The following is an 8,160-nucleotide window of genomic DNA, read 5'->3' on the forward strand; positions in this document are numbered from 1 at the left end:
CAACTACGATGATGTCACCTTTTCCCAAGTCCGGACAGTCCTGAGTGGCTGGCGGGAAGCAGCCGGGCCCATCCCGCCTGGGTTTGGCATCGGGTAGAAGGCCGGCCGGGCGCTGGGCGGTGCTGATTCACCGGCCTCGCCCGGCTCCGCCTCGGACCTGTTGCCGGGCCTCGGCCCTGGGGAAAACTTCTCGCACTGGGGTCCCTCGAGTGGGAGGCGCACCCTGCGCCTCCCCAGGGCGCTCTGCCCACCTTGGATCGGGGCCAGAGCTCCGGCCCAGAGGTCCCGGCTTTCCGGACTCAGGTGAGCTAGGACGCCGCCGCAAATCCCCCTGAAGGGAGCGAAGCCCGCAGCCTGGCGACGGCCGACGGCTCTCTGGCTCCGGCGGCGCCACGTGTCTGTGGAGCTTGGAGGAAAATAAAAAGCCCGCCTCGGTATCACGCTCGCCCCTCGGTTTTTGTGTTCTTGCTCCCCAGAGGGCTGCGGTATACAGCAACTGTTGTGTCCTCTCCGGAGGAGTTTTTCTTCTCCTTCCCGGAGCGGATGGTATAATGAATCACTCCCTCACGTACGTTGGCTTAAAAAGTTCGTGTACCAACAAAATAAAGTTGAACCCCGAGATTCTTTGACCGAATGGGACTTTTCATGTGTGTTATTTCTAAATGTGTGTTAATTCTAAATGAAGCCATTCAAGGGTCTCTTTTTTCAGACGTGTTTGTAGGTGTGTGATATGATACCAGCAACCAAACCTGCTGCTACCTTAATGGTCTATGGTATCAATAGACAAACTTCAGAGGATGCTACATTTACAGAACTCAAAAGTATATTCAGAACTTGCATGAACCTACCAAGGTTTCTGATCTGAAAAGCTATTTGAGACCCAAGTTAGATAATATACTGCCATCTCAAATTTAAAATGTAGTATTGAGACATGTGAAACTAGAATGAGTAGAGCATGTTGTCTTTCAGAGAATTTTCTTAAAGTTTAGTTTGTTGCCAGTATAAGAATAGCTCACTAACTACATGTCAGGTGATTTATCTATATTATCTCTAACCCCACGAGGTAAGTCGTGTTAATTATCTACAGTTTGCAGATGAGGAAATAGCTCCCCCACCCCCCCATGAGTGACTCTTAGCTGTCCAGGCATCTCCAGGGAGAACTACACCTACGTGCCTCTCTACTTATTGGTTCTACTAAGACCAGACAGTTAAGAAATCAGCTTCCAGGCTGAGTCACAAAATACCAATACTCATAACCCCTAGGATAAAAAGCAAGGAAAAGGTGTAAATGTAATTATGGCATGTATTCAAACTTCAATTCTGAGCACCAGGTTTGTGGGAGGCTTCGGTTTACAGTGGGAGGCCTAAATCTATTTCCAGTCACCACACAGATTCATCTCCATTGAATTATTTCTGACCATGGACCAAGTGAGGTGAAAAGCTTTGCCCTCAGGCAGTGTGTGTGTGCAGTGACTCTCCAGGCCAGCCCAGGGAGGGGCAGTCTGGCCCTCGGGAACTTGCCTGGGCTTGCCCTACTTGGAAATTGGGGTCCTAAGGTCAACAAGGTATGAGTCAAGACTCCAACCTAGATGGTATCAGGGCCCTCAGAACCAATCCAGTAAACTTTCCCATCGGCAACTGTGTATGTATCCCAGTTCCCACTTCTATAGTCCTGTCTGGGACCAGGATTAATTGGTCAGCCACCAATCATAATTTTGTGACAATTTCCTTTGTTTCCAGATCCTGTTTAAGTAGCCTTGTGGCTGTGAATCCTTTGGACACCATTATATATCCTTGAACTGATGGTCTCTCATTTGGAGGATTTGCCTTTGTCCTGTTTAAGTTTAATAAAGTGATCCCTATTAAAATGTATCTGAGTTTAGGTCTCTTCCCCCCCTAAACAGGTGAAAATTCAGAACCTGTCATTTTTCATAGTTGAAAAATCCACAACAATGAAATAAACTCAACCGAATTAATAAGTAGGTTGACACAGAGTAAACCAGGCCTTATAAATGGGAAGCACATTTTCTGATTTTGATAGTTAACTGAATCGAAGAGCTGGTTCTTTGGGAAACACTAATGAAATACACATACAGAACACTTTGGATTTTCTGGTTTTGTAATATTTCTCTAAATCTTATTATAATCACTTACCACCACTCTTTATTCTTTCTGCCTTACTCTCAGGTCTTGATCTTAACCTAAGTTCTATTTCAAGGTTACTGCCCTCCCCTTAGGAGTCCCTGTTGGCACGACGGTTAAGTGGTCAACTAGCATCTGCAAGGCTGGTGCTCTCAGAAGACAGGCTTGGTGGTCGGCTTCTGGAAGGGATTGTCCGTTCTGCTCTGCACACATTCGGTCTTCGTGGGTGGGAATGACTCAGAGGGGACTAATAACAATCCTCTCCATAAAATTACTCTGATTGACAAGGAGAAAGAAGGGGGGGAGAATTCTGCAGCCCATGATCGGAAATTAAAATTTAAACCCCTACAGGTCTAACAAACTTCTAAATTATAGAAAAAATGAGAGCATTAGCGTAAGGAACAGACCATCCCCTTCCCTGGCAGTGGAAGAAATGGCCAGAGCCCGCGAGGAATTAGAATCATGAACTTCAGAGGGTATTTAGTGCCATCTACTGGGCATGGAGCTGTAAGTATATAATAAAGATTAGGGTTTGGGTCCCTTAAATTTTTACACAAATGTATGTATATACACACACACAATCATTGGTTAATTAAGAAAATCTAAAAATACAAGTTTTGAAGGGTGAAAAAAGCCCCGGAAAAATCCCAAGACAAAAATATGAGGTCTCATCAACACCGAGAACCTCGGAGGTATTACATAAGCACTGACTGATGGGAGGAGGAGGAGGGGCTAAGCTCACTGCTGTGGAGTGGATCTGAACTCCAAGCAATCCTATAAGGCAGAGTAGAACTGCACCTTTGGATTTCTGAGGCTGTAAACCTTTATGGGAGTAGAAAGCCCCATCTGTGTCTTGTTGAGCCATTAGTTGGTGGGTTCATGTTCAACCTGTGGTTAGCACCAAGCGTGTGTTTAAATAAAAAGCTGTGTGTATTAAAGACAAAGAACCCAATTAAAAATGGGCAGAGGACATGAACAGTCAGCTCTCTGAAGATGACATCCAAATGGCCACCAAACGTGCAGCGTGGAAATGCTCACGATCACCGGCCTTTGGGGAGAGCACATCAAAACCACAACGAGATACCACCATACACTGACTGACAGCCAAGTGCAGTAATACCGAAAATCAACGCAGGAGAGGCTGTGGAGAGTGGAACCCTCATGCACTGCCGGTGGGAATACAAATCCATGCAGCCACTGTGAAAATCGATGTAGTGCTACCTCAAAAAACTGGGAGTGGAAATTCCAATAGATCCAGCCATCCCTTTGCTGAAGAATTAAGAGTCATAACACAGACATAGGCACACCCATGTTCAGTGCAGCACTGTTCACAAAAGTAAGTAGAAGAATGGGCAGAGAAACTCTGGTACATGCACACAATGGAACACTATGCATTGCTAAGAAAAAAAAACCAAGAAGAAACCTTGAAGCACCATGTGACAACGGCTGGACCTGGAGATGATCATGCTGAGTAAAATTAGTTAATCGCAAAAGGGCAAATATTCTGAGACCACTGCTGTAAGGGGTGGGGGTGGGGGAGCAGGGGTCCACCAAGATCAAGACTTTCATATGCAAGGGAACCGACTTTAGAGAGTGCCCAGTGGGGGCAGGAAGGCAAGGGATCGACGATAATGCAATCAGCTAGGCCGGTGACCGCTATTAACTTGTAATGGGAGCTAGTAGTAGTAGACAGAAGTCCACTAGACAGAGGTAGGAAATCAAGCAGCAGGTGAAGGGTACACAAGTGGGAGTGGGGGTTGTAGTAGTTTAGACAGCTGAATATAAAGTTGACTATAAGAAATGTACATCTTCCACCACCACCCCCAACCTGATTTACAATAAAAAACAGATAGAAAAAAAATCTGCCAACCCTATGAGAATTCCTGGGTGATACAACCCCTAAGGTGGGGCTAATTATGGCTAAGCACTCAACTACAAGTCAGAACTGCTAGCAGTTTGAGCCCACCGACAGGCACCTTACAAGACAGTCCTGGCGCTCTGCTTCCCAAAGGTCGCAGCCTTCAAACCCCACACACAGTTGGGGTCACCATCAACTGGACCAGACACACAGCAACTAACAGAGTGGCAGAAACACGGGCTGATCATAGCTTCTACCTTCCTGCACACATCAAGATAAACTGAGAGGCAGACTGAAAATGGGGAAGCACAAAGCATACAAACAACATGCGTGTCAGCTTATCTTTATTGTATCTCTTAGAAACTAAGACTCAGGCCCGTCTTTGAGGGAGGGCGTAAGCTAGTAAATGAAACGGGAATGATGGAATAAGCAGCAAGTTCACGACATGCTACAGGAATTCTAATAGGAAGATACCTGTTCGGTGAGGACCTTAGAGTAGCAGGGGGAAAAAGGGTCACAATCCCGAAGTATCTAAAAGGTTCTAAACTTTTAGGAATTAAAACGCTATTTATAACTATTGTTTTACCTCCTAACTCCATGGCATTAAAAGGAATTTTGTTGTGTAAGATTTTGTGTAATTAACTTTTTTATAGTGTGAAAATCAGACTGGGAATTTCTGCTTCAGTAATACCCCTTCTTTGTGACTAATTTGTCACCAAGCACTCAGCTAGACCAGTGACTGCTAATCAATATATTGTTAATCTGATCAATATATTGCTTTCAAAATGGTACCTTGAAAAATTGGTCACGCCATAAATATTTGTGACATAAGATAAAGCAAAGGCAAGCAAAAAAAAAAGTGATATATCCATTCCACGAAGTACTAGCAGCTAAATAGAGAACTCGTCATATGCTGACATGGAAAGATTGCCAGAGATAGTGCTGAGTACATAAATACTTTACAAACTTACTCCTGTGGGCTAGATTCTCCAGAGAAGATTCTCCAATGCAGTGTATATAAATGTACATGCCCGTACACACACACATACACACACACACACACACACACACAGAGATTTATCTTGAGGAAATGGCTCATGAGGTGTGGAAGCTGGAAAATCTGTGGATCAGGCTTCAGGTTGGAGGTTTCTCCTGACTCCTGACAACAGAGGCTGAAGAACCAACCATGAGCAGATCAAGATGGCAGGCTGCCAGCCCACATTCTAAGAGCCAGAGGTCTGATGATGAAGAACCAGACAGGATCCAGAGAGAGACACGCCGAAGCACCTACATACGTAATGGCTGCACGGGCTCTACCCACCTCCCAGGACAGCTCTTACACCACAGGAAAGTTGTGAGGTAAGGTGGGCTGGACTTGGGTCATGCTGTCTTATAAGGCTGTAGCTCAAGGTACACCACACGAATCCAGCCTCCTAACAACACAGAGGGTCGGATTTACAGCCCGTCAATGGAGGATGATAATCACACATGAAGGATAATTATATCAGATCAAAAAAGAGGACAAGCACACAATACTGGGAATCATGGCTTAGCTAAACTGACACAAAATTTACCACCGTAATTCCTAAAGTGCTGTTAGATGGCCTCCAGTCGGATTTCTGACTCACAGAAACCTATGTAGGCAGAATAGAGCACTGTTCCATCCTACCCCACTGTATTTGTTGTTTGAGCCATAGTTACAACCGCATGGAGTCAATCCATCTTATTGAGGATCTTCTTTCACAGACCCTCCACCAGTACTTCGGATTAAAATGCACACACACACACACACACACACACACACACTCCTGTGTGTGTGTGTGTGTGTGTGTGTGTGTGTGTGCCTCCTTGGCTAAGCCATGATTCTCAGTAGTCTGGAATCGTCCTCCCTTTTGTGACCTACAGTTAATTCTCCATTGTGTTGTAAATACTAACCATGCATTAATGATGCAGCTGTGCTAGTGAAGCCGACTACAAGGACAGGATTAGGCTGTATCTGGAGTCAACCTCCTTTGAGAGATAAGAGAGATTAAACAAGTCAGCAGAGAAAGGAATAAACAGCAGAAGCTAAACTAGATGACCAGGGCACCCTAAAATTTAAACATGTGCACCAAGCGACTTCTCAAATTGAGTACAATGAGAACTTAAGACTGGTAACACTTTTTTGGCAACACAATAGCTACCATTTGGCATTCCCACCAGCAATGGCTACGTGTTTCTTATTTCCCCACATCCTCACCAACATTTGTGTTGTTTTAACTTTAGCTAGCCTACTGGGAGTGAAATGGTCTCAGGGTAGCTTTGACACGCATCTCTTTTCATGACTAATGATGCTGAGCACCTTTTCATGTTCAGGGGCCACCTGAATGTCCTTTGCTCATCTTATGGCTGGGTTCATTTTGTAGTTAACGTGTTCTTTTGGCTTCAGAAAGTTTGCGGGAAATGCAATGAAAAGATGATGGCATGTTCTCCATGAAGCTTTTGAAGCCCCCTCATATATTTTAGTTATTAGATTCTTGTTGTATAAATGGTTTTTGAAGATATTCTCTTAGTTGGTAACTTTTCACTTTGTTGGCTGTCTTTTGATCAACAAAAATCCTTGAGGTTCCATTTATTTAGTTTTTGCTGTTTGTACTTTTATTGCACGTTAGCCCATCGATGAAAAGTAGGCCGGCCAATGCCCCTGCTGTTGCTCTACGAATGTTATGGCTTTTGTACGTTTAAGGCCTGGATCCATCCTGAATTCCTCTTTGTGCCAGAGGTCTGATCTTGTGCTACTTTTCCACGTGTGGAAGTCCCATTTTCCCAGCACCATATATTGAAGACTCTCCTTTCCCATCTAACAGCCTTAGCATCCCTGTCAGAACCCGCTGGCAACAAATGTGTGCTTTATTTCTGTGCTGTGCATGGCTTTTGCCCTTCCATAGGAAGTTGAAAATTGGGGTTCCCATTTCTGTAAAAAGGCTACTGGAATTTTTACCCGAATTGCCTTGAATCTACAGATTACTTTGGGTGGTATCAACATCTTAATGATGTTAAGGCTCCAATCCACTGTTCAACCCTTACCTCATCTTACTTTCACTCACTTTAGCTACTCTACATCAAGAGCAAGTTTCGAGGTTCCTTCTAACATCAATTTGGTCATTTGTTTTTAATGACCTTTTGCTTTCTTCTTATGTGATGTCCCTAACATCATCCCACAAACCCATCTGGTCTTGAATCAGTAAGTAGTGTGCGATGTATCAATTTCATTCTTGAGATTGTGACTATCATCCGGTGGGATACACTCAAGGTTCTATGTTGGCTCTTGTGGACTTCTCTTAATTTTCTTCAGCTTCGACTTGGATGTACACATGAACTGATGGTTTGTTCTGCAGTTGCCCTGGCCTTGCTCTGACTGGTGGTACTGACCTGCTCCCTGGTCTCCTTCCACAGATGCCGTCGATTCCCATACACTCCATCCAATAATGTCCACACATACAGTCACTGCTTGCTGATGAAAAGGGTATTTTTGATCACTGGTCCAACAAAAATCATGAGTCTCACCATCATTTCTACCACCAAAGCCATAGTTTTCACCCACTACGCCTCCTTGTTTCCAACTTTCACATTCCAGTTATCAGTAATTACCCACTATTGTATATTTGATCCGTTTTAGACAAGGTATATACAGGTATTATTTTGTGTGTTTAAAAAGAACCCAAACTCAGAAAACAACATTTCTTTCTTCCAACTCTGTTACATACATATCAAGGTGGTGGACTGCAGTCTTTAAAAGTTCATGGTGAAAACCCGTATATTTCCATTCCAATTTTCCCAGGATTTTTTGAAGCCCCCTTGTACACATATGAACAAAAGTCTGGAAGCATACCACAATGTTCTGACAGTGGAGAAGAGGCAATGGACCAAGATTGTTAAGTGCTGGTCCAGAGAGACTTAGCTGCCTCTGAATCGGGCTCATATTTAGGACTTCATGTACAAGAAACAGACTTCCGCCCAGTCCCGTGCCATTAATGACTGGTCTCCTAGCCAACCATTCTGATCTACAGGGCTTTCACTGGCTTATTTTCACAAGATTGCCAAGCCTTTCTTCCTAGTGTTTTAGTCTGGAAGCTCTGCTAACACACAGCATGATGCTTATGGCCAGGAATTACACAGAC

Source organism: Echinops telfairi, unplaced genomic scaffold, assembly GCF_000313985.2.
Source record: "Echinops telfairi isolate 266 unplaced genomic scaffold, ASM31398v2 ScPeMD7_2573;HRSCAF=3158, whole genome shotgun sequence".
NCBI lineage: Eukaryota > Metazoa > Chordata > Mammalia > Afrosoricida > Tenrecidae > Echinops > Echinops telfairi.